The sequence below is a fragment of the Lithobates pipiens genome, unplaced genomic scaffold, assembly GCF_037356315.1.
Source record: "Lithobates pipiens isolate NorthernLeopardFrog02 unplaced genomic scaffold, aLitPip1_a1.2 Scaffold_61, whole genome shotgun sequence".
In the NCBI taxonomy this organism is placed as follows: Eukaryota; Metazoa; Chordata; class Amphibia; order Anura; family Ranidae; genus Lithobates; species Lithobates pipiens.
In genome coordinates, this window is record NW_027507883.1 from 801,105 (window position 1) to 827,882 (window position 26,778).

At 43.9% G+C, this 26,778-nt stretch overlaps 1 long non-coding RNA gene and 7 pseudogenes across 1 annotated transcript in view; all 8 read left to right on the top strand.

The window, feature by feature from the left end:
* Positions 1-17,025, top strand: part of LOC143958289 (uncharacterized) — a 198,424-nt gene extending 181,399 nt beyond the window's left edge. The window contains exons 2-3 of the long non-coding RNA XR_013270123.1: positions 13,798-13,830; positions 16,699-17,025. This is a non-coding gene — a long non-coding RNA (uncharacterized LOC143958289). The remainder of the gene's footprint in view (positions 1-13,797; positions 13,831-16,698) is intronic.
* On the top strand, positions 3,292-3,410 carry LOC143958476 (5S ribosomal RNA; annotated as a pseudogene).
* On the top strand, positions 3,704-3,822 carry LOC143958469 (5S ribosomal RNA; annotated as a pseudogene).
* Positions 4,593-4,711, top strand: LOC143958306 (5S ribosomal RNA; annotated as a pseudogene).
* Positions 17,026-22,677: 5,652 nt separating the features above from the next.
* LOC143958488 (5S ribosomal RNA) lies at positions 22,678-22,796 on the top strand (annotated as a pseudogene).
* A 293-nt stretch (positions 22,797-23,089) lies between these two features.
* LOC143958470 (5S ribosomal RNA) lies at positions 23,090-23,208 on the top strand (annotated as a pseudogene).
* A 769-nt stretch (positions 23,209-23,977) lies between these two features.
* On the top strand, positions 23,978-24,096 carry LOC143958307 (5S ribosomal RNA; annotated as a pseudogene).
* A 1,894-nt stretch (positions 24,097-25,990) lies between these two features.
* Positions 25,991-26,181, top strand: LOC143958756 (5S ribosomal RNA; annotated as a pseudogene).
* The last annotated feature ends 597 nt before the right edge of the window (positions 26,182-26,778 follow it).

Sequence of the window (26,778 nt, forward strand, 5' to 3'; positions counted from 1 at the left end):
TGTCAGGTAAGTGACACATAATGGACTACTATGTGATGCATAGTAGTCCATTATGCTTTGCCTTTACAGGGAATGAAAGCGGAAGTAAACTCATCAGGGTTTACTTCCTCTTTAAGTGCCCAGTAAGCAAGTGGTTAAATAGCATCAATGTGTTCCTTCAAATGGTGACATAGCAGAATACTTGCTCTGTTTTAAAGGTGCATTCGTTGGAGTAAACGTTTACATCATTTACAAAATCAGGGTCATGATGGCAAAACCATTTTCGCCAATGAGATTGCCGGACATGGCCATCACCCTTGCACTGCACAGTTATGGTTTATTTATTTGCAAGTACTTGTAAATATATGTAGATGTGACTTCAAAGGCCTGATTTTTGAAAAAGCGTCGATACATTGCTTCAAACAATTGCATAGCAGAATATGTGCTCTGTTTTAAAGGGTGTGACCATTGGCGTAAACATCGTTGCGGTATCTCTCAAATCTGGGTCGCAATGGCAAAACTGTTTTCTCCAATGAGATGGCCTGCCATGGAAAGCACCCTTGCACTGCACAGCCACCTCATACAGGGTATGCCCTGTTTTATTTATGTATTTAGAATTCCTTGTAAATAGATGTAGATGTTCATTCAAAGGTCAGATTTTTTTAAATAGCGTTGGTACGTTGCTTCAAAGAATCGCATAGCAGAACACGTGCTCTGTTTTAAAGGGTGCAACCATTGGAGTAAACATCGTTGTGTTTTTTCCCAAATCTGGGTCGCATCGGCAGTGTGGGTCAGGTAGGTCAGTGTATGTATGTCGGGTAGGTCAGTGTGGGTCACGTAGGTCAGTGTATGTAGGTCAGTGTGGGTCACGTAGGTCAGTGTATGTATGTCAGGTAGGTCAGTGTAAAATAGTGTAAAAAAGTAGGTCAGTGTATGTATGTCGGGTAGGTCAGCGTGTGTCGGGTAGGTCAGTGTGGGTCACGTAGGTCATCCTTTTTTCCCACAAATAGAGCTTTATTTTGAAGGTATTTGATTGCCTCTGCAATTTTTTATTTTTTTTTGCGATATAAACGGAAAAATCTAAAATATTGAAAGAAATTTATATTTTCTGCTTTTTGTTATAAGAAAAATCCAATAAACTCAATGTTATTCATACTTTTAGGTCAAAATTTATTCAGCCACATGTCTTTGGTAATGTTAATAAGCGTATATTTATTGGTTTGCGCAAATGTTATAGCATCTGAAAACGATGGTACATTTTCTGGAATTTACGCATCTTTTAGTTTGACTGCCTATCTCATTTCTTTAGGTGCTAATATGGCATAGTTGACTTCTTTTTTTCCCTTGTTTCCCAAGGTGACCATCTTGGTGTTTGTCAAGAGGGTTGAGGGTGCCAAAAGTGAGTGCCTATGGCAACATCACCCTGAAAGCATCTGATACTAAGCAGGGACGGGCCTGATTAGTACCTAGATGGGAGACCGCCTGGGAATACCCTCTTGAGAAATGCCAAGATGGTCACCTTGGGGAACCACAAAAAAAGGCGGTCTCCCATCTAGGTACTAAACAGGCCCATCTCTGCTTAGCCTTCAAGGCCAGATGAGCTTGGGTGCTTTCAGAGTGGAATGGCCAGAGGCAATCTCTTCTGGCACCCAAAACCCTCTTGAGAAATGCCAAGAAGGTCATCTTGGGAAACCAGAAATAAAAAACAGGTCAACTCCCAAAAAAAAAAAAAGCCTACAGCACCTGGTATTCCCAGACGGTCTCCCATCCAGGTACTAACCAGGCCCTACCCAGCCCATAGGCAATCTCTTTGGGCACCCTCATCCCTCTTGACAAATGCAAAGATGGTCACTAGGCCCAACCTTGCTTAGCCTTCGAGATCAGACGAGGCGCTTTCACGGTGATATGGCCGTAGGCAATCTCTTTGGGTATCCCCAACCCTCTTTGACAAGCGCCAAGATGGTCACCTTGAGATACAAGGGAAAAAAACAAGTCAACGGCAAAAAAATAAAAAATTACGGCACCTTGTATTCCCAGGCGGTCTCCCACTCAGGTACTAACCAGGCCCGACCCTGCTTAGCCTCTGAGATTAAACGAGATTGGTTGCTTTCAGGGTGTCGTGGCCATAAGCAATACCTTTGGGCACTCTCAACCCTCTTGACTAGCACCAAGATGGTCACCTAGGGAAAGTAGGGGAAAAAACAAGTCAACGCCCAAAAAAAAAAGAAGCAAATGGGACTGGTTATTGCCAGGATGTCTCACATTTGTTACTAACTAGTAGACATGTGCGCTTCGTTTCGTACGAATCGCAAATTCGTACGAATTTCTCAATTTGTACGTTCGGGAGGATCCGAAATACAAATTGCCGTGCGTCCGAATTCTGTACGGAATACGAACTTTTGTTTACGAATTCCGGATCTCAATCATTATGCTTATTATGACTTGCAGAAGACTTCTGTGATAGAAGTCAATGTAAATTGCCTGAAGACATCAGTGAAGGACTTTCAACCTCTCTGGGCAGGCTGCCAAGAAAAGAACAAAATGATACAATGTTTCTTCTTCAATGGGCTGAACTCCGTGTGTAGAAGTTTTCAGTTTAAGGCTCCATGCACACTGAAGCTGATAAACTGCAGTTTATTGGCGTTTGGGCGTTTTTTGTAAAAGCCCATAAACTCCACTCTATGCTAGCCTATGTGTCCATGCACACATGGACGTTTTTCAGCTTTAATGAGCAGTGGAGTTTATGGGCTTTTTTCTGAACGCCAGAAATTCGCGTTCAAAGTGCCGTTTTTCAGCGGCATCAACTTGTTTTTTTCCCTGGTTTCCCAAGGTGACCACTGTAGCGTTTGTCAAGAGGGCTGAGGCTGCCCAAAAAGATTGCCTATGGGCACATGACCCTGAAAGCACCTGATCTCAAAGGCTAAGCAGGGTTGGGCCTGGTTAGTAGCTGGATGGGAGACTGCCTGGGAATACCCATTGCCACATGCTTCTTTTTTTTTTTCTTTTTTTGGCGTTGACTTGTTATTTCCCTTGTTTCCCAAGGTGACCATCTTGGCATTTTGTCAAGAGGGTTGAGCATGCGCAAAGTGGTTGCCTAAGGCCACATCACCCTGAAAGCGACAAATCTCGTCTTATCTCGGAGGCTAAGCAGCATCGGGCCTGATTTATACCTAGTTGGGAGACCGCCTGGGAATACCAGGTGCCGTAAATATTATTATTATTTTTTTTTGGTGTTGACTTGTTTTTTTCTCTTGTTTCCCAAGGTGACAATCTTGGTGTTTGTCAAGAGGGTTGAGGGTGCCCAAAGCAATTGCCTATGGGCACATCACCCTGAAAACACCCCATCTCATCTGATCTCGGAGGTTATGCAGGGTCGAGCCTGGTTAGTACCTGGATGGGAGACCGCCTGGGAATACCAGGTGCCGTAGGTTTATTTTTTTATTTTTTTGGTGTTGACTTGTTTTTTCCCTTGTTTCCCAAGGTGACAATCTTGGCATTTGTCAAGAGGGTTGAGGGTGCCCAAAGAGATTGTCTACGGGCACATCACCCTAAAAGCGCCCCATCTCACCGCATATCTGAGGAGAAGTAGGGGCGGGCCGGGTTAGTACGCAGATGGGAGAGCGCCTGGGAATACTAGGTGATGTAGGTTTCTTTTCTTTTTTCTCTTTTTACCCATGGATACCATCTTGGCATTTGTCAAGAGGGTTGAAGTTGCACAAAGATTGCCTACGGCCACATCACCCTGAAAGCGCACCATCTCATCTGATCTCGGAGACTAAGCAGTGGTGGGCCTGGTTAGTACTTGGATGGGAGACCACCTGGGAATATCAGGTGCTATAGGCTTCTTTTTTTTTTTCTTTTTGGCATTGACTTGTTTTTTTCCCTTGTTTCTCAAGGTGACCAGCTTGGCGTTTGTCAAAAAGGGTTGAGGATACCCAAAGAGATTGCATACAGCCATATCACTGTGAAAGCGCCCAATCTCATCTGATCTCGGAGGCTAAGCATGGTCGAGCCTAGTGACCATCTTTGCGTTTGTCAAGAGGGATGAGGTTGCCTATAGAGATTGCCCATGGGTAGGGTCGGGCCTGGTAAGTACCTGGATGGGAGATCACCTAGGAATACAAGGTGCTGTAGGCTTCCTTTTTTTTTCATTTGGGCGTTGACTTGTTTTTTCCCTTGTTTCCCCAAAGTGCATTTTGGCATTTGTCAAGGGGGTTGACGGTGCCCAAAAAGATTGGCTACGGCCACATCACCTTGAAAGCGCCCCATCTTGTCTCACCTCAGAGGCTAAGCAGGGGCTGAGCCTGGTTAATACCTGGATGGCAGACCGCCTGGGAATACCAGGTGCCGTAGGCTTATTTTTTTTTTTTGCGTTTACTTGTTTTTTTCCCTCGTTTCCCAAGGTGACTATATTGGCGTTTGTCAAGATGGTTGAGGGTGTCTGAAGAAATTGACTATGGCCACATCACCCTCAAAGTGACTAATCTCAGAGGCTAAGCATGGTCAGGCCTGGTTAGTACCCGGATGAGAGACTGCCTGGGAATACCAGGTGCCATAGGCTTCTCTTTTTTTGGCTTTTTTTTCCAAGAGGGTTCAGGGTGCCCAAAGCGATTGCCCATGGCCACATCTCCCTGAAAGCAACTAATCTCATCTGATCTCGGATGCTTAGCAGGGTTGGGCCTGGTTAGAACCTGGATGGGAGACCCCCTAGGAATACCAAGTGCTGTAGGTTTCTTTTTTTTTGTTGTTGACTTGTTTTTTTCCCTTGTTTCCTAAGGTGACCATCTTGGCGTTTGTCAAGAGGGTTGAGTGTGCCGAAAGACATTGCCTATGGGAACATGACCCTGAAAGCGCCTGATCTCGGAGGCTTAGCAGGGTCGGGCTTGGCTAGAACCTGGATGGGGAGACCCCCTGGGATTATCAAGTGCCGTAGGTTTCTTTTTTTTCTTTGGCGACGATTAGTTTTTTTCACTTGTTTCCCAAGGTGACCATCTTGGAGTTTCTCAAGAGGGTTGAGGGTGCCGAAAGAGATTTAATACGGCCACATCACCCTGAAAGTGCCTGATCTTGTCTGATCTTGTCTGATCTCGGAGGCTGAGATTAGTGTTCGGCATTCTATTTTTCAATGCATTGTGGGAGTTTTGGAGTGTCCTCTGTGTATTTTTATAAAAAACGCCCATTAACGCTAACGCTGTAAAACGCTCATTAACGCTCATTAACGCTAGTATAAAACGCTGTTAAAAGCAGGTTTTTCAACCAGCGTTTTCTGCCAGCAATCTGGCGTCCAGAAATAGCTTTTTTGAGCTTCAGTGTGCATGGAGCCTAACCATTTAAAGACTAAATCTTTTCTGACACTTGTTGCTTACAAGTAAAAATCCAGTATTTTCTGCTAGAAAATCACTCAGAAGCCCCAAAAATTATATATTTTTTTTAGCAGAGACCCTAGGTAATAAAATAGCGGTTGTTGCAATATTTTGTGACGTGGTATTTGCGCAGAGGTCTTTCAAATGCAAATTAGCCCTTTATCACGGTGCAGGTGTCATTGCTGTATGTCACACTGCTGTCAGTGCTGTATATCACGGTGCAGGTGTCATTGCTGTATGTCACGCTGCTGATGTCAGTGCTCTCTATCACGGTGCTGTTGTCAGATCACTCTATCACGGTGCAGGTGTCATTGCTGTATGTCACGCTACTAATGTCACTGCTCCCTAGAGGTCGACTGAAAAAAAAAGGGCTAACTTGCGTTTGAAAGACCTACTGGATTTTTACTTGTAAGCAACAAGTGTCAGAAAAGATTTAGTCTTTAAATGGTTAAACTGAGAACTTCTACACATGGAGTTCAGCCCATTGAAGAAGAAACATTGTATCATTTTGTTCTTTTCTTGGCAGCCTGCCCAGAGAGGATGAACGTCCTTCACTGATGTCTTCAGGCAACTTACATTGACTTCTATCACAGAAGTCTTCTGCAAGTCATAATAAGCATAATGAGCAATGTTTTTGCCTTTAAATTTATCGTAAAGAACGTTCGTACACGTTAACGACAATTCGTATTTCGTACGAAACAGAACGGAATTTCGGGCACGAAATACAAAGTACGAATTCATTTTATTACGAATCAAAACGGAACAGAACGAAATGAATTTATCGACGGCGTCCATGTCTACTAACCAGGGCAGACGCTGCAGGAGGTCTCCCGTTTGTTACTAACCATTTCAGACGCTGCTCAGCCTCCGAGATCAGACAAGATCGAGCACTTTCAGGGTGATGTGGCTGTAAGAAATCTCTTTCTGCACCCTCAACCCTCTTGACAAACGCCAAGATGGTCACCTTGGGAAACAAAGGAAAAAAACAAGTCAACGCCCAAAAAAAAAGAAACCTACTGCACATGGTATTCCTGGGGGTCTCCCACCCAGGTTCTAACCAGGCCTGACCCTGCTAAGCCTCTGAGATCAGACAAGATCGGTTGCTTTAAGGGAGATGTGGCCTTAGGCAATAACTTTGGGCACCCTGAACTCTCTTGAAAAACGTCAAGATGGTCACCTTGGTAAACAAGGGAAAAAAACAAACCAATGCCAAAAAAAAAAAAAGACGCCTATGGCACCTGGTATTCCCAGGCGGTCTGCCATCCAGGTACTAACAAGTCCTAAATCTGCTTAGCCTCTGAGATCAGACGCTTTCAGGGTGATGAGTCCATAGACAATCTCTTTGGGCACCCTCAACCCTCTTGACAAACGCCAAGACTGCCACCATGGAAAACAAAGTAAAAACAAGTCAACGGCAAAAAAAAAAAAAATTCCTAGAGCACCTGGTATTCCCAGGCGGTCTCCCATCCAAGTACTAACCAGGACCGCCACTGCTTAGTCTCCGAGATCAGATGACATGGTGCGCTTTCAGGGTTATGTGGCCATAGGCAATCTCTTTGGGCACCTTCAACCCTCTTTTTTTTTTTCAGTTTAGTTTTTATTAGAAATATTTTCAGAACATAACAAAAGTATAAATTTCCATACATATTTGTTACAAGAGGTCGTTATAGGTGTATAAAATTCCATAATGTCATGATAGTATCAATAATCAGCAGTAAATCTTGAGCCAGTATACATATATCACACATGGAACATTTGGATCAATAGTCAACAGCATTGATTAAAATTTTTTACAGGTGATTAATGTAGTACTTAACAGTTGCAGACTTTCCTTTACACGTAAAAGGATATATACGCCTCTAAGTTAGGAAAGCAGATATATAGAAAAGGTGAAAGAAAAAGAAGACCATAGAAAAAAAAAAAAGAAAAAGAGAACTGAGAAAAACCAAGACCGGGATTTAAGTGGTCTGGCAATAAATCCTCTAACAAAATATAATCTGAAGAGTATTATATTACCAATTTGGACCTCCAGTATGGACCTATAGGTATATATCCGCTATGGTACAGCATAAATAACTTCCTGCCTTATCTCTTGAAAGTAATGGACTCACCCTTTTGGGCAAACTTCAGTATTTACTAGTATAATCTCACGACTACTGTGGAAATTTTTCCAGCCAGCATTTCCACCTACCATCAATCTGTCTCTTGGAACCTGATTTTACAGCCCATAAGGCTTCCCCATTTGTAGTGTGTTTGTATGATAGGATATATGTCCGAAATGTTTTTGGGAACATCACTTTTCCACTTCCTAGTAATAAGTAATCTAGCCGCAATCAGTATATGTGTAACCACCGTGCGAAAATCTGGCGGAAATACCTCAATTCCCAGATTAAATAGAGCCAAGCTGTTCTTTGGATATGTAATCAACCCGGGAATACCCAGTGCCACGGGCTTCTTTTTGTTTTTTGTTTTTTTTTTGGCGTTGACTTGGCGTTGAGGTGACCATCTTGGCGCTTGTCAAGAGGGTTGAGGGTGCCCAAAGAGATTGCCTATGGCCACGACACCCTGAAATCAACCGATCTTGTTTGATCTCAGAGGCTAAGCAGGGTCGGGCCTGGTTAGATCTGGATGGGAGACCCCCAGGAATACCATGTGCCGGCTCTAATAGGCTTCAAAATAGGTGAACTGCGAGTGCCATGCTTGACGCTCACAGTATACCCAGGTGTGTTAGAAAAGTGAATTAATATTCACTTTCCTAACACTGAACCGCCTCTCCACCAATCAGGTGTGCGGGGCTGTTACCCATCACCTGATTGGCTGAAACGATAGGCGCAGCTATTGGATGCCTATCAGGAGGAGAGGACAGGAGATGAGGATGGCAGGAGATGCATGGAGGACCCCGCTCATGGCCGTTACCCGCTGCCCCACCCAGACAGGGTAAGTGGCGGGCAGACAGCGAGCGGGTGGTGGGGATTCACAGTGGCAGCATTTGATGGGCACACCAACAGCATTTGATGTGCACAGTGGCGGCATTTGATGGGCACACCAACAGCATTTGATGGGCACAGTGGCAGCATTTGTTGGGTACACTGGCAGCATTTGATGGGCACAGCGGTGGCATTTGATGATGGGCACAGCGGCAGAGTTTGATGGGCACAGCGGCAGAGTTTGATGGGCACAGTGGTGACATTTGATGGTACAGTGGTAGCGTTTGATGGGCACAGTGGCTTTAATTGATGTTTTTTAAATCGGTTCCCACTTGGGACTGGGCCCTGGTGTTCCACCATCGGGCTCGGAGAAAAGAGCCCTGTCCGGAGGTCGGGGGGGGGGGGGGGGGGGGTGGCCCTCCTCCAAGGTTTCCTGCATCGGGGCCCTGAAGTTTCTAGTTACGCCACTGACTGCTGTATACTCTATATTGTGCAGTATGTGATATTTAATGCAAACATCTTGCATTCTGTAGTTTTTCTGTATTGTAAGCACATTTAAGCTTGCCATACACTGTACAATGTGATTTTACAACCTTCTTTAGAACTACCAGAAACTATACGGTGCAAGTGACTGTCCATTTGTGTTCTTTCGCATAGTTTTATTCAAGCCATACACATGGTGTTTTTTTTATTTTACTTTAACATGCAGGTTGAAGGAGGGAAAAGTGGATCCCCCCCCCCCCATTCACACATTTCTCTTTGGATGGGGTAATCTTTCCCACTGTGGCATTGCAGTATGACAGTGGGCTGTTTTCAAATTACTAGTGTTGTCAGCTATAGCCACACTGATCATTGGGGAAAATTGTCTGGTTGTACACAAGTCATCCAATAGATCAACTTCTGTACAACCAGCCAGCCTATACATGGATCAAAATTCAGCCATTCCTGCTAAACAAGCAGAATTTTTTGACTCCATGTACAGCCAGGCTAACTCTAAAGCACAACCTCTGTACAATCAGATTGTCTTTTGTATGGCCAGCTGAAAATGCAAAAGATTTTAGTGTCTCTTGTCAATAACATTCCAGGTGATAGAGGGGCTTATTTTGAAGTGCAGATACTCAAGTGTATCTTTCAGTTTACTGTAAATTGGCGATTATGTTCTATTTGTGAATGAAGCATGAGGGAAATTGATTTGCTGTGTTCCTTATGTTTACTGTATTAAGACACCACAGATTAGGGAATATGCCAGGGACTTGTATCCTATTTGAGATCTTGACTTCAACCATAACAAAAACGCATTGCATAGACCTAGTTTTTCTGTCTTGTTATGCACATTTAGGGTGGTCATACACTATACAATCTCCTTAAGACCCCTTTCACACTGAGGTGGTTTTCAGACATTTTAGCACTAAAAATGGCCTCTAAAAAGTGCCTGGAAACTGCCTCCCATTGTGCATTGTGTGCTTTCACACTGGGGCAGTGCACTTGCGGGATGTTAGAAAAATTCCTCCAAGCAACATTTTTGAGCGGCTTGGAAGCACTGTATTTAGCGCTTTCAAAATGCCCCTGCCCATTGAGTAGGTGGGGCTTTTTACTTTTTCTACCTTTCAATTTTTAAATGCAACGCATAAACAGAGTGATCCTCACTGAGCTAGCAGTCTATCAAAATAGACATGCCATGTGTGAAAGGCACCTAACATTAATAAGGTACAATCAGCCTTAAACAAAACTTCATTAAATAGGTATGATGGTTTTAAAAAAGTGAGCCACCATTACCATGTGCAATGCTGCTGGAAATGACAAAGGGCCATGTAACTTTGTTTAAAAAAAAAAATAGCCCACATTCACATTGAGTCGATTTGACTATTGCCGGCAATGGTGCCGTCCAAATTGGTGCAATGCCGACTTTGTGGCAATGCACTGATTACCAAAAGTAATGCCTGTACTACTTTTGGCGACTTCAAGGGTGATTTGAAGGGATTTATTTGTATGAACCCTCATAAATGTCTGTAAAATTACCCCAAAGTCTGACTGCATGCAGTTCCGTGCGCTTTTTTATGCATTATATGCATACACAGTGTTTTCCATGTATTCCAATGGCTCTAGTTCACACCAGTGCAGTCAGTTCCAGTCAGTTTACCATGCAGAAACTGACGAACTGACTGCATTGGTGTGAACTAGAGCCATTGGAATACATGGAAAATGTATTCGATAAATATGCTTTTTTAGCGCAGAGAAAATCACACGGAACGGCATCTGGTGTGAACTGGCCCTAAGCCTAGGTTCACACTGCTGCAATGTAGGAACAAGTGCAATTCCAGCATTTGTTCCCACATCGCTCCTCTCCCACAGGCAGTTCACACTGGCTTCTGCAAACCATGGCAGATGCATTACATTGTTATTAACACCACCAGATTGGTTCATAGATCGCAGTGTCAACTGTGAACTTGCATAGGTAAGAACACCTATGCCATCCGAATTTCAGTGTGGGAGGGGGTCCCATTACTTTTGTTTTTCCCTGTGAATTTAACCACTTGCTTACTGGGCACTTAAACACCCTTCCTGCCCAGACCAATTTTCAGCTTTCGGTGCTCTCACAATTTGAATGACAATTACTCAGTCATGCAACACTGTACCCAAATGAATTTTTTGTCCTTTTTTTTACCCACAAATAGAGCTTTCTTTTGGTGGTATTTGATCACCTCTGGGGTTTTTATTTTTTGCGCTATAAATGAAAAAAGTCCAAAAAATTTTAAAAACGCATATTTCTTTGTTTCTGTGACAGAATTATGCAAATTATAAATTTTGGCCACAATTTATACTGCTACATATCTTTGGTAAAAATAACCCAAATTAGTGGATATTATTTGGTCATTGTGAAAGTTAGAGAGTCTACAAGGTGTGGTGCGAATCGCACAAAATTGATCACATCTGATGTACTGGTGGCCTATCTCGCTTCTTGTGACCCGAACAAGCCAGGAAAGTACAAATACCCCCCAAATGACCCCTTTTTGGAAAGTAGACATTCCAAGGTATTTAGTAAGAGGCATAGTGAGCTTTTTGATGTTGTCATTTTTTTCCCCACAATTCTTTGCAAAATTAAGATTTTTCTTCTTTTTTTTTTTTTTTCTCCACAAAATTGTCATTGTAATAGGTTATTTCTCTCACGTGGCATATGTATACCACAAATGACACCCCCCCAAAAAATTCTGCTACTCCTCCTGAGTATTACAATACCACATGTGTGGGACTTTTTCACAGCCTGGCCACATAGAGAGGCCCAACATGCAGGTAGTGCCATCATGTGTTCTAGGAACATAAATTACACATCTAACTTGTTGACTAGTTATTACACTTTTGAAGCACCAGGACAATGACACGTGACACTGATGACAGATGGCACTGATACGTGGCAATGATGACAGGTGGCACTGATGACAGATGGCACTAATATGTGGCACTGATGACAGATGGCACTAATATGTGGCACTGATGACACGTGGCACTTATACGTGGCACTGATGACACGTGGCACTAATATGTGGCACTGAAGACATGTGGCACTAATACGTGGCACTGATGACAGATGGCACTAATACATGGCACCGATGACGCGTGACACTGATGACAGATGGCACTGATAAGTGGCATTGATGACACGTGACACTGACAGGTGGCACTAATGACAGATGGCACTGATACGTGGCACTGATGACAGATGGCACTATGGCACTGATGACACATGGCACTGATGACAGATGGCACTTATACGTGGCACTAACAGGTGGCACTGGGGGCAGGTAGCACTGGGGTGGATGGGACTGGGGGCAGGTAGCACTGGGGCAGGTGGCACTGGGGCAGATGGCACTGCTGGGGGAGGATGGCACTGCTGGGGGAGGATGGCACTGCTGGGGGAGGATGGCACTGCATTTTATTTTTTTACTTTTTTTTTTCACTAGAGGCAGAACGGCTGCCGCTGCAGCCGTTCATCTCTCCCCTCTCACACTGTCTGTGCGAGGAGGGAGAGCGGCGCTGAGAGATGATCTCATATGTTTACATATGAGATCATCTCCCATTGGACACGCCGATCACGCTGTAAACGGCCGCTGTGATTGGCCGTTTACAGCGATCTGTGTTTGCCTGTCCCCGGGGGACACGGCGAACACCGAACTTACTTGCGTAAGTAAACATCAGGACGCCAAGGGACGACCACCCGGATGAACGCGCCTGCTCTACGGCCGTCATTCGGCTATAGGGCGGGCGCGAGGTGGTTAATGTGAGTTCAGACATACAACTGTGTGCCTGTACTGGCATTACATAGAAATCGCATGTGATCGACACCTGCGGTGCGGGTGCGAATCACATGCTATGTCTGAGATCGCAGCAGTGTGAAACTGGGCTAAAACTTAAAATTACAGGTACTAAGGCAGAAAACTAAAACGACATCTATTAAAATGAGTTCTATGATTTGCATATTTGGGGAGAATTGTTTTTGCGCGTAAAGAGATTAGACTTTTATAACGTGACAATTATGAAGCAATTTGAGACTCAGATGTCTGTTTCAGTAGAACGTATACATCAACATTGAAGAGCAATACTGAACAGGTGTGATTTTTTTTTTTTATGCTAATGAGGCATGATGTCCCAGACTTGTCACAGACAAAGGTGGAGATGAGAAATCAAAAAAAGATAGACTCAGACCTTAAAGTGGAGGGCCACCCTGAAAAAAAAAAAAATATTAAAAATTAAAAAAAAAAAAAAAAAAAAAAAATGAAGAAAATTTTTTCTTCTTACTTACCAGAAATGCCTGTTGCTAGGCACATAATCCTAATCTTCTTCCTCCTCCGCGGAGATCTTCTTTCTTCTCCCTCGTCGCGTTGTCTTCTGGGTAATGGGTCGCGCTGTGTTCTAGGGACTGTGTGTCACAGAACACAGCGCGTCCCATTCACAAAGCGCTGCGCGACTCGCGCATGAGCAGTAGGAAACGGGCAGTGAAGCCTCAAGGCTCCACTGCCTGTTTCCCTTAGAAGGAACGGCGGCGCCGGGACCCAAGAGCCGAGGGACGGGTCGGCCTCGGGCGGCCGACATCGCGGGCGCCCTGGACAGGTAAGTTGGCTTATTAAGTCAGCAGCTGCAGTGTTTGCAGCTGCTGACTTTTAATTATTTTTTTTTTTAAACGGCCCTCCTCTTTAAGGCTCCTAATTTTCAGACATCAGTGTAAAAAGGGCTTAGCCAATCATTGGTAGTATATAAAAATAAAAGAAAAAGTCCTATTGGTTGTCCGCAATTCCAAACCTCTATAAATTCTACAAACACAGCCATTTCAAGCAGAACTCCTGATCCTGAGATCGCTTGCGATATTGGATTGCCATTTTGAAGATTGCCTCCCTTTTTATAGTTATAGATATTGTGTAGATTATTATTATTGTTTATTATTGCCAGTTACTGTGCACTGCATTAATACTGGTTAATATTTTTTATTTCCATTTGAACTTCTGTTTGTACTATAACCTGTTTTTGTATTTTAGGATTTCTAAAAAATCTACCATGGCATCAGAGGGGTAAGTGCATTTGATTTTATACTGTTCTTTGAATCTTCATTTAAGCCATTTATCTTCTATGCTAGCCATCATTGTTTTGTCCATGACATTTGATTGAGGAACATTCTCTGCACTATTGAGCTGCAGCCACACATACATGGACATGATTTGCAGGTCCCATAATTAATTTTTTTTATATATATTTTGTTTCATGTGTATTTTATATTGGGTTAGATACACTTATGCGCTGGTGGGTATTTGTATTTTATATTTGGTATATTTTTAATTGGGCCATATTTACATATTGAGCAACTTGTGGATTATGTGTTTTTTTTTCCCTTTCCTTGTTCCCCCATAGACATATCTGTATTGATGGGGAATTCCATCCACAGCGCTATTGCGGTCTGCCGGCTGGAAAGGATCCCTGCCAACAGAGCACAATTGGGTTGATTTATTAAAACTGGAGAGTGCAAAATACAGTAGACAATCTGCTTTATAACTTTCGCTTGTTCAATCAAACTGACAAACCTAGAAGCAGATTGGTTTCTGTACAGAGCTCCACCAGATAGTTAAAATCTTTAATATCTGCAAACAAATTTAAAGGTGTTGTAAACACCTTTAAATGACCGGCTGATCTGATCAGTCCCGATCACGGCCAGCAACACAGCTGACCACCTGCCCCCTGCCAGTGCCCACCTGCCCACCGCAGTGCCATCCTGAATAAAAGTAAGTGCCACCCAGCAGTGCCCACAGTGCCACCCACAGTGCCATCCAGCAGTGCCACCAACAGTGCCACCCACAGTGCCACCCACAGTGCCCACAATGTGCCTCAAAGGTGCTGCACCCCAGTGCCGCCCATCAGTGCCCAGCAGTGCCGCCCAGCAATGCCCAGCAGTGCCACCTATCAGTGCCCATCAGTCCCATCTATCAGTGGTACCTATCAGTGCCCATCCGTGCCACCTATCCGTGCCACTTATCCGTGCCACCCATCCATGCCATCTTATCTGTGCCCATCTTTGCCCATCAGTGCCGCCTTATCTGTGCCTATCGGTGCCGCCTTATCTGTGCCTATTAGTGCCGCCTTAACTATGCCTATCAGTGCCCACCAATGCAGCCCATCAGTGCCCACCAATGCAGCCCATCAGTGCCCACCAATGCAGCCCATCAGTGCCCACCAATGCAGCCCATCAGTGCCGCCTAATTAGCGCACTTCAATGAAGGAGAAAAATGACCCGTTTGCAAAATTTTATAACAAACTATTAAAACATGATTTTTTTTTTTTTTTTTTGCATCTTTTTTTGTTTGTTTAGCAAAAAATAAAACTCTGAGCTGTAACTAAATACCACCAAAAGAAAGCTCTATTTGTGGGAAAAAAATGATAAAAATTTCATTTGGGTACAGTGTTGTATGCCCGCGCAATTGTCATTCAAAGTGCATCAGCGCTGAAAGCTGAAAATTGGTCTGGGACTGAGGGGGGTTTAAGTGCCCAGTAAGCAAGTGGTTAAAGGAATTACTATAAAAAAAAGCACAAAGTTACCCTCCTAACACAGGATAATGACAGGTTACAGGTCCACAGGTGCCTAACAACATCCGCTACAGTGTGAGGAGCCGCTTCTTCAGAGCGCTTTGCAAGTGCTATTTTTAGCGCCTCAGTGAGAAAGTAGCCTAAAACGCATGGATTTTTCTTGCATGCTGATGCTTCAAAGTTGGGTAAATGCAAAAGGGTCTTAAAATTCTTAAATATATACTGTAATGTGCCAAATTCTTCCATCTGCCCTGGGAACCCCTCATAATGGCACAACAGGTGTACAGACCTGGAAACTCAGCACAGGGATGGTGGGAAGCCTACATAATGGGCATAGCAGTTGTAAGCTGTATAGACGTGGGAACACATCACCAGGATGTTGGGAACCCCTCATAATCACATCAGGTGTAAAGACCTGGGAAATCATCACAGGGTTAGTGCCAGCAGGTTTACAGAACTGGGAGCACAGCACAGGGATGGTGAGAACCCCTCATGGGTCTGTACACCTGTGCCCAAGCGCTCAGCACAGGGATGGTGGGAACCACTCACAACTGGCACAGCAGCCAGCAGGTGTACAAACATGGGAGCCCCTCATAATGGGGAAAAAGTTATACAGACCTGGGAACACAGCACAGGGATGGTGAGAACCATTCAGAATGGGCACAGCAGGTGTACATAACTGGGAACTCAGCACAGACTGTGCCCACTCTTAATGGGCACAGCAGCCAGCAGCTGTACAGACCCAGGAGCTCAGCACAGCAACGGTAAGAACTCCTCAATGTGCACATGTCTACAGATGCGGGAACTCTGCACAGGGATGGTGAGAACCCTCTCATAATGGGGCCAGCGGGTGTACAGACGAGGGAACAACCAGTGTACAGAGCCAGGAACAAAACACAGATCCCATGCCATTCTATATATCGCTGGGGATGCCCTTCAAAGCTAACTATTTCAAGAGATGATCACACTGAAGTAGTGACTACGTTAGAAGAAGGGCTGGCTCTATTAAGGACATGTGACATCATTCCAGAATCTTCAACAGTTACCCCAGCTTCCACTGCTACACCGATAACTCCTGGCCAAACAGTTTCTCGCAAGCACAAAGCTAAGAAATGAAAATACACTGGTTGAACACCCTACGCTACCACTTTAACGCAACGTTTTAGTTCTCATGGCCACTTAGATGGCTAAGACATTATACTTCACCCCAAATATTGTTGGGCAGTCCTACTGCCTCAGAATTCAATTCGTAATCCCTCTTTTTACTCCTACTGTTTGGGATACAGACCTTTACCTGTTTCTACTATGTTTATTTTTGCTAGTTTTGGTTTGCTTTTTTGTTTTTACTCCTCTACTCTCTCCAGGATGGACCTCAGTACCAAGCATGTTTACTTCTTGTCACTCTGTGGAACTGAACCCTCGAATATGGACTCGTGGATCTTTTATAGACGTAATCACGTCCAATACGAACGCAACTACCCATCATCCGATAGTAAGGTAAAATGTTGAACATAATCTCTTTTAACACTTACGGCTTAAATCACCCTGTGGAAAGAACTGCTCTATGGAAGGAAGCTCTGAAACTGCAGGCTGATATTTTATGCATCCAGGAGTCCCATCTGCTACCATCTGATCAGTTTCGATTAAAACATCCCAGATATCCCCAAATCTTTTTTGCTTCTGCTGCACAAAAAAACAGAGGAGTTGCCATCGCCATTAGAGATACTGTTTCTTTTAAAGAACTGGAGACAATCCCGGATAAGAAAGGGAGGTATTTGATCTTAATAGGAGATATAAATAACAAAACCTACACGATCGTTTGTCTCTATGCTCCAAACTCCCACCAGATGAGTTTCCTAAAATGGCTATTAAAGAGCATATCCACTGTTAAGAAAGGGGCCTTGGTGGTTTTTGGAGATTTCAATCTTACCGCAGACTATGCAATCGACACTACCACTAAGTCCAGACGCCCTTTGTCTTCCCTACAAACGCTCTTTCATTCGGAAGAGCTCTACGACGCCTGGAGGTGTCAGCACCCAGGAGAAAGGGACTTTTCATTCCACATAATGCCAGACATAATTCCTACTCTCGTATTGACATGATTTTAGTAGATAGAGTTGTGTTGCAACAGCTGTCCTCCTCCGCCATCCACGACATCTCATGGTCTGACCATGCTACAGTGTCAGTCGCGGTGGCGGAGGGGAACGCTTATTTGGGAGATTTTGTGTGGAGGGCCAATTCTAATCTGCTCAGTGTACCCGAACATGCGACCTTCATATCAAACAAATTAAAGGAATATTTTGAAATTAATTCATCCTCAGTCTCTGACCCGTCAGTTCTGTGGTGTGCCCATAAGGCATACATAAGGGGCATAATGATACAACTAAATTCGAGAATTAATAAACAAAAAAATAAACAACTAGATCTCCTATTACAAGAGATTAAATCACTTGAAATCCAGAATAAGGTCGCACCCATGGTTTCTCTGGCAGATAAATTGACCAAACTCCGTTGTGATCTTAGACGTATGCTTTTAGAACGCTATGATAAATATATCGCAGCTATTAAGGTTTAATCATTATGCTCTGGGCAATAGAGCAAGTAAATTACTGGCCTATATTTTAAAAGAACACAGAGCCCGTACCAGAATCCCTTATATTAAATGCTCTGTGGGCAACGGCAGGATCATTGATCCTAAGGGTATTGCTGATGCCTTCGCTAATTATTATTCTACCCTGTACAACCTCCAGCAGGATGGAAACACCTATCAACCCTCAGAATCAGACATATAAGGTTTTTTGGAGGAGATAGCTCTCCCGGCCCTTTCCCGGGAACAACTACAATCTTTAAATGCACCAATCTCACCACTAGAAATACAGGAAGCAATCCACTCTCAACCGATTGGCAAATCCCCAGGCCCAGATGGGCTACCCAATGATTATTACAAAACATTTGCCTCCACTCTAGTGTCTCCTCTAAAAGATACATTTACTCATGCAATACAGACATTTTCGTTCCCCCCCTGAAATGCTTAAAGCATACATTGTCACTATACCCAAACCGGGGAAAAGCCCTGATGAACCCACCAATTTCCGTCCGATTTCTCTTTTAAATACAGATGTTAAATTATACGCTAAAATAATTGCCCAGAGACTAGCCCAGCTTATTCCTCTTTTGATTAATCCTGACCAATCGGGTTTCACACCTGGTAGGCAGCCATCGGACGCAACTCGCAGGGTGGTGGATATCCTCCACTGTAAAAATTCCTGTCGGACGCCTTCTCTGCTCCTATCTTTGGATGTGGAGAAGGCGTTTGACAGGATACACTGGGAATACATGGTCCATACCCTTAAAAAGTTTGGCCTTGGGGGACCTATATTGTCAGCCATATTAGCCTTATACTCCTCACCTTCCGCACAAGTATACACATCCAATACACTATCGCGATCCTTTACAATCTCCAACGGGACTAGACAGGGGTGCCCCCTCTCCCCTTTTATTTCCAACCTTCTTATGGAGCCCCTAGCGGAAAAAATTAGATCCCACCCAAATATCACAGGTTTCTCTTTCCCCAATCATACTCATAAAATAAACGTATTTGCCGACGATGTTATTTTATTCCTAACCTCCCCGTCACATTCCTTAATCAATGCCCACATAGTCCTTAACGAATTTCGTAAAATCTCCTATTATAAAGTTAATTTCACCAAATCACTAATTCTCCCTATACATGTCCCACCTGCTCTTCAAAATCGACTACAACTCCAATTCCCCTACTCATGGACTGCAGAACAAATAACTTATCTTGGCCTCCAAATTACCAAAGACCCCTCTAAATTAGCAGATACTAACTATCATGCCCTTATAAAGAAATTAACCTTACAAACCGCTCGACTTGCCAAATCCGAATTAACATGGTCTGGACGCCTAGCGTCTTTTAAGATGTTACTTCTTCCCCAAATCTTATACATCTTCCGCACCCTCCCAATACCCCTCAAGACCACCCATTTAAAAGCACTAGATTCCATACTGACAAAATATATCTAACTAAAAAAAAACTGAGATGTACCACAGTCATATTAGCTAAACAAAGAGGGGCAGGGGGTATGGGGTTCCCAGTCCTGCTGGACTACTACCGTGCATCTCTGCTCACTCAACTTAGAACATGGTTCCTATGTGGAGCAGACATTCCGTGGTGCAAACTAGAACAGACCCTAAGCCCCACCAGAGATCTTTCTCACCTTCTTTTACTTGATAGTTGGAGCCATGTTCCTTTACAAAACTTACCCATGACCCTCCGGGCCTCATGAAAAGCTTGGAGGGATCTATGTGGTGCCTTAACCCCGTCGGATAAACAAATAGAAATACCAATACCCCTGGTTACAATTGAAGGTGCTATTCCAAACATTAGACTTATTAATTGGACGTCCAGGGGGATTACCCAGTTAAGTGATATGTTCCATAACGACTTCCTAAAAACATTCCCACAGCGGTAAGAACAATACGGTCTTCCAAGTAGTGAACGTTACACATATGATCAGATCTCCCATCTCTTAAAACCGTTAGGGGTTCATCATTTATATATTCAAGAAGCTGCTTGGAAATTTTTCACAGTCTCTGCTGCTACCCCAAAAGGGATCTCCATTTTTTACACGCTTTTTCAACGCAAAACCACCTTTATTAAATCAGTACCATATCAGAAATGGGAGACAGAAATGCAGACCACATTCACATCTCAACAATGGCAAAAAGCCCTAAACACTGTGTATAAATCATCAAAGTGTGTGAATCACTGGGAATTGACTCACAAAATCACGTTGAGATGGTACTTGACTCCATACCGTCTTCATACGTTTTTTCCAGGTCATTCCTCTTTATGCTGGAGGGGATGTGGAGAGGTGAGTAACGTTATGCACATCATGTGGACCTGTAAACATATAACTAGTTTTTGGAATGCTGTGTTTCGATTAATTTCCTCTATTACCGGGTTGATTACATATCCAAAGAACAGCTTGGCTCTATTTAATCTGGGAATTGAGGTATTTCCGCCAGATTTTTGCACGGTGGTTACACATATACTGATTGCGGCTAGATTACTTATTACTAGGAAGTGGAAAAGTGATGTTCCCAAAAACATTTCGGACATATATCCTATCATACAAACACACTACAAATGGGGAAGCCTTATGGGCTGTAAAATCAGGTTCCAAGAGACAGATTGATGGTAGGTGGAAATGCTGGCTGGAAAAATTTCCACAGTAGTCGTGAGATTATACTAGTAAATACTGAAGTTTGCCCAAAAGGGTGAGTCCATTACTTTCAAGAGATAAGGCAGGAAGTTATTTATGCTGTACCATAGCGGATATATACCTATAGGTCCATACTGGAGGTCCAAATTGGTAATATAATACTCTTCAGATTATATTTTGTTAGAGGATTTATTGCCAGACCACTTAAATCCCGGTCTTGGTTTTTCTCAGTTCTCTTTTTCTTTTTTTTTTTCTATGGTCTTCTTTTTCTTTCACCTTTTCTATATATCTGCTTTCCTAACTTAGAGGCGTATATATCCTTTTACGTGTAAAGGAAAGTCTGCAACTGTTAAGTACTACATTAATCACCTGTAAAAAATTTTAATCAATGCTGTTGACTATTGATCCAAATGTTCCATGTGTGATATATGTATACTGGCTCAAGATTTACTGCTGATTATTGATACTATCATGACATTATGGAATTTTATACACCTATAACGACCTCTTGTAACAAATATGTATGGAAATTTATACTTCTGTTATGTTCTGAAAATATTTCTAATAAAAACTAAACTGAAAAAAAAAAAGAGGGTTGAAGGTGCCCAAAGAGATTGCCTATGGCCACATCACCCTGAAAGCGCACCATGTCATCTGATCTCGGAGACTAAGCAGTGGCGGTCCTGGTTAGTACTTGGATGGGAGACCGCCTGGGAATACCAGGTGCTCTAGGAATTTTTTTTTTTTTTGCCGTTGACTTGTTTTTACTTTGTTTTCCATGGTGGCAGTCTTGGCATTTGTCAAGAGGGTTGAGGGTGCCCAAAGAGATTGTCTATGGACTCATCACCCTGAAAGCGTCTGATCTCAGAGGCTAAGCAGATTTAGGACTTGTTAGTACCTGGATGGCAGACCGCCTGGGAATACCAGGTGCCATAGGCGTCTTTTTTTTTTTGGCATTGGTTTGTTTTTTTCCCTTGTTTACCAAGGTGACCATCTTGACGTTTTTCAAGAGAGTTCAGGGTGCCCAAAGCTATTGCCTAAGGCCACATCTCCCTTAAAGCAACCGATCTTGTCTGATCTCAGAGGCTTAGCAGGGTCAGGCCTGGTTAGAACCTGGGTGGGAGACCCCCAGGAATACCATGTGCAGTAGGTTTCTTTTTTTTTTGGCGTTGACTTGTTTTTTTCCTTTGTTTCCCAAGGTGACCATCTTGGCGTTTGTCAAGAGGGTTGAGGGTGCAGAAAGAGATTTCTTACAGCCACATCACCCTGAAAGTGCTCGATCTTGTCTGATCTCGGAGGCTGAGCAGCGTCTGAAATGGTTAGTAACAAACGGGAGACCTCCTGAGAATACCCAGTGCCACGGGCTTCTTTTTGTTTTTTGTTTTTTTTTTGGCGTTGACTTGGCGTTGAGGTGACCATCTTGGCGCTTGTCAAGAGGGTTGAGGGTGCCCAAAGAGATTGCCTATGGCCACGACACCCTGAAATCAACCGATCTTGTTTGATCTCAGAGGCTAAGCAGGGTCGGGCCTGGTTAGATCTGGATGGGAGACCCCCAGGAATACCATGTGCCGTAGGTTTGGCATCAACTTGTTTTTTTCCCTGGTTTCCCAAGGTGACCACTGTAGCGTTTGTCAAGAGGGCTGAGGCTGCCCAAAAAGATTGCCTATGGGCACATGACCCTGAAAGCACCTGATCTCAAAGGCTAAGCAGGGTTGGGCCTGGTTAGTAGCTGGATGGGAGACTGCCTGGGAATACCCATTGCCACATGCTTCTTTTTTTTTTTCTTTTTTTGGCGTTGACTTGTTATTTCCCTTGTTTCCCAAGGTGACCATCTTGGCATTTTGTCAAGAGGGTTGAGCATGCGCAAAGTGATTGCCTAAGGCCACATCACCCTGAAAGCGACAAATCTCGTCTTATCTCGGAGGCTAAGCAGCATCGGGCCTGATTTATACCTAGTTGGGAGACCGCCTGGGAATACCAGGTGCCGTAAATATTATTATTATTTTTTTTTGGTGTTGACTTGTTTTTTTCTCTTGTTTCCCAAGGTGACAATCTTGGTGTTTGTCAAGAGGATTGAGGGTGCCCAAAGCAATTGCCTATGGGCACATCACCCTGAAAACACCCCATCTCATCTGATCTCGGAGGTTATGCAGGGTCGAGCCTGGTTAGTACCTGGATGGGAGACCGCCTGGGAATACCAGGTGCCGTAGGTTTATTTTTTTATTTTTTTGGTGTTGACTTGTTTTTTCCCTTGTTTCCCAAGGTGACAATCTTGGCATTTGTCAAGAGGGTTGAGGGTGCCCAAAGAGATTGTCTACGGGCACATCACCCTAAAAGCGCCCCATCTCACCGCATATCTGAGGAGAAGTAGGGGTGGGCCGGGTTAGTACGCAGATGGGAGAGCGCCTGGGAATACTAGGTGATGTAGGTTTCTTTTCTTTTTTCTCTTTTTACCCATGGATACCATCTTGGCATTTGTCAAGAGGGTTGAAGTTGCACAAAGATTGCCTACGGCCACATCACCCTGAAAGCGCACCATCTCATCTGATCTCGGAGACTAAGCAGTGGTGGGCCTGGTTAGTACTTGGATGGGAGACCACCTGGGAATATCAGGTGCTATAGGCTTCTTTTTTTTTTTCTTTTTGGCATTGACTTGTTTTTTTCCCTTGTTTCTCAAGGTGACCAGCTTGGCGTTTGTCAAAAAGGGTTGAGGATACCCAAAGAGATTGCATACAGCCATATCACTGTGAAAGCGCCCAATCTCATCTGATCTCGGAGGCTAAGCATGGTCGAGCCTAGTGACCATCTTTGCGTTTGTCAAGAGGGATGAGGTTGCCTATAGAGATTGCCCATGGGTAGGGTCGGGCCTGGTAAGTACCTGGATGGGAGATCACCTAGGAATACAAGGTGCTGTAGGCTTCCTTTTTTTTTCATTTGGGCGTTGACTTGTTTTTTCCCTTGTTTCCCCAAAGTGCATTTTGGCATTTGTCAAGGGGGTTGACGGTGCCCAAAAAGATTGGCTACGGCCACATCACCTTGAAAGCGCCCCATCTTGTCTCACCTCAGAGGCTAAGCAGGGGCTGAGCCTGGTTAATACCTGGATGGCAGACCGCCTGGGAATACCAGGTGCCGTAGGCTTATTTTTTTTTTTGCGTTTACTTGTTTTTTTCCCTTGTTTCCCAAGGTGACTATATTGGCGTTTGTCAAGATGGTTGAGGGTGTCTGAAGAAATTGACTATGGCCACATCACCCTCAAAGTGACTAATCTCGGAGGCTAAGCATGGTCAGGCCTGGTTAGTACCCGGATGAGAGACTGCCTGGGAATACCAGGTGCCATAGGCTTCTCTTTTTTTGGCTTTTTTTTCCAAGAGGGTTCAGGGTGCCCAAAGCGATTGCCCATGGCCACATCTCCCTGAAAGCAACTAATCTCATCTGATCTCGGATGCTTAGCAGGGTTGGGCCTGGTTAGAACCTGGATGGGAGACCCCCTAGGAATACCAAGTGCTGTAGGTTTCTTTTTTTTTGTTGTTGACTTGTTTTTTTCCCTTGTTTCCTAAGGTGACCATCTTGGCGTTTGTCAAGAGGGTTGAGTGTGCCGAAAGACATTGCCTATGGGAACATGACCCTGAAAGCGCCTGATCTCGAAGGCTTAGCAGGGTCGGGCTTGGCTAGAACCTGGATGGGGAGACCCCCTGGGATTATCAAGTGCCGTAGGTTTCTTTTTTTTCTTTGGCGACGATTAGTTTTTTTCACTTGTTTCCCAAGGTGACCATCTTGGAGTTTCTCAAGAGGGTTGAGGGTGCCGAAAGAGATTTAATACGGCCACATCACCCTGAAAGTGCCTGATCTTGTCTGATCTTGTCTGATCTCGGAGGCTGAGCAGCGTCTGCCCTGGTTAGTAGACATGGACGCCGTCGATAAATTCATTTCGTTCTGTTCCGTTTTGATTCGTAATAAAATGAATTCGTACTTTGTATTTCGTGCCCGAAATTCCGTTCTGTTTCGTACGAAATACGAATTGTCGTTAACGTGTACGAACGTTCTTTACGATAAATTTAAAGGCAAAAACATTGCTCATTATGCTTATTATGACTTGCAGAAGACTTCTGTGATAGAAGTCAATGTAAGTTGCCTGAAGACATCAGTGAAGGACGTTCATCCTCTGGGCAGGCTGCCAAGAAAAGAACAAAATGATACAATGTTTCTTCTTCAATGGGCTGAACTCCATGTGTAGAAGTTCTCAGTTTAACCATTTAAAGACTAAATCTTTTCTGACACTTGTTGCTTACAAGTAAAAATCCAGTAGGTCTTTCAAACGCAAGTTAGCCCTTTTTTTTTCAGTCGACCTCTAGGGAGCAGTGACATTAGTAGCGTGACATACAGCAATGACACCTGCACTGTGATAGAGTGATCTGACAACAGCACCGTGATAGAGAGCACTGACATCAGCAGTGTGACATACAGCAATGACACCTGCACCGTGATATACAGCAGTGTGACATACAGCAATGACACCTGCACCGTGATAAAGGGCTAATTTGCATTTGAAAGACCTCTGCGCAAATACCACGTCACAAAATATTGCAACAACCGCAATTTTATTACCTAGGGTCTCTGCTAAAAAAAATATATAATTTTTGGGGCTTCTGAGTGATTTTCTAGCAGAAAATACTGGATTTTTACTTGTAAGCAACAAGTGTCAGAAAAGATTTAGTCTTTAAATGGTTAAACTGAAAACTTCTACACACGGAGTTCAGCCCATTGAAGAAGAAACATTGTATCATTTTGTTCTTTTCTTGGCAGCCTGCCCAGAGAGGTTGAAAGTCCTTCACTGATGTCTTCAGGCAATTTACATTGACTTCTATCACAGAAGTCTTCTGCAAGTCATAATAAGCATAATGATTGAGATCCGGAATTCGTAAACAAAGGTTCGTATTCCGTACAGAATTCGGACGCACGGCAATTTGTATTTCGGATCCTCCCGAACGTACAAATTGAGAAATTCGTACGAATTTGCGATTCGTACGAAACGAAGCGCACATGTCTACTAGTTAGTAACAAATGTGAGACATCCTGGCAATAACCAGTCCCATTTGCTTCTTTTTTTTTGGGCGTTGACTTGTTTTTTCCCCTACTTTCCCTAGGTGACCATCTTGGTGCTAGTCAAGAGGGTTGAGAGTGCCCAAAGGTATTGCTTATGGCCACGACACCCTGAAAGCAACCAATCTCGTTTAATCTCAGAGGCTAAGCAGGGTCGGGCCTGGTTAGTACCTGAGTGGGAGACCGCCTGGGAATACAAGGTGCCGTAATTTTTTATTTTTTTGCCGTTGACTTGTTTTTTTCCCTTGTTTCTCAAGGTGACCATCTTGGCGCTTGTCAAAGAGGGTTGGGGATACCCAAAGAGATTGCCTACGGCCATATCACCGTGAAAGCGCCCGATCTCGTCTGATCTCGAAGGCTAAGCAAGGTCGGGCCTAGTGACCATCTTTGCATTTGTCAAGAGGGATGAGGGTGCCCAAAGAGATTGCCTATGGGCTGGGTAGGGCCTGGTTAGTACCTGGATGGGAGACCGTCTGGGAATACCAGGTGCTGTAGGCTTTTTTTTTTTGGGAGTTGACCTGTTTTTTATTTCTGGTTTCCCAAGATGACCTTCTTGGCATTTCTCAAGAGGGTTTTGGGTGCCAGAAGAGATTGCCTCTGGCCATTCCACTCTGAAAGCACCCAAGCTCATCTGGCCTTGAAGGCTAAGCAGAGATGGGCCTGTTTAGTACCTAGATGGGAGACCGCCTTTTTTTGTGGTTCCCCAAGGTGACCATCTTGGCATTTCTCAAGAGGGTATTCCCAGGCGGTCTCCCATCTAGGTACTAATCAGGCCCGTCCCTGCTTAGTATCAGATGCTTTCAGGGTGATGTTGCCATAGGCACTCACTTTTGGCACGCTCAACCCTCTTGACAAACACCAAGATGGTCACCTTGGGAAACAAGGGAAAAAAAGAAGTCAACTATGCCATATTAGCACCTAAAGAAATGAGATAGGCAGTCAAACTAAAAGATGCGTAAATTCCAGAAAATGTACCATCGTTTTCAGATGTTATAACATTTGCGCAAACCAATAAATATACGCTTATTAACATTACCAAAGACATGTGGCTGAATAAATTTTGACCTAAAAGTATGAATAACATTGAGTTTATTG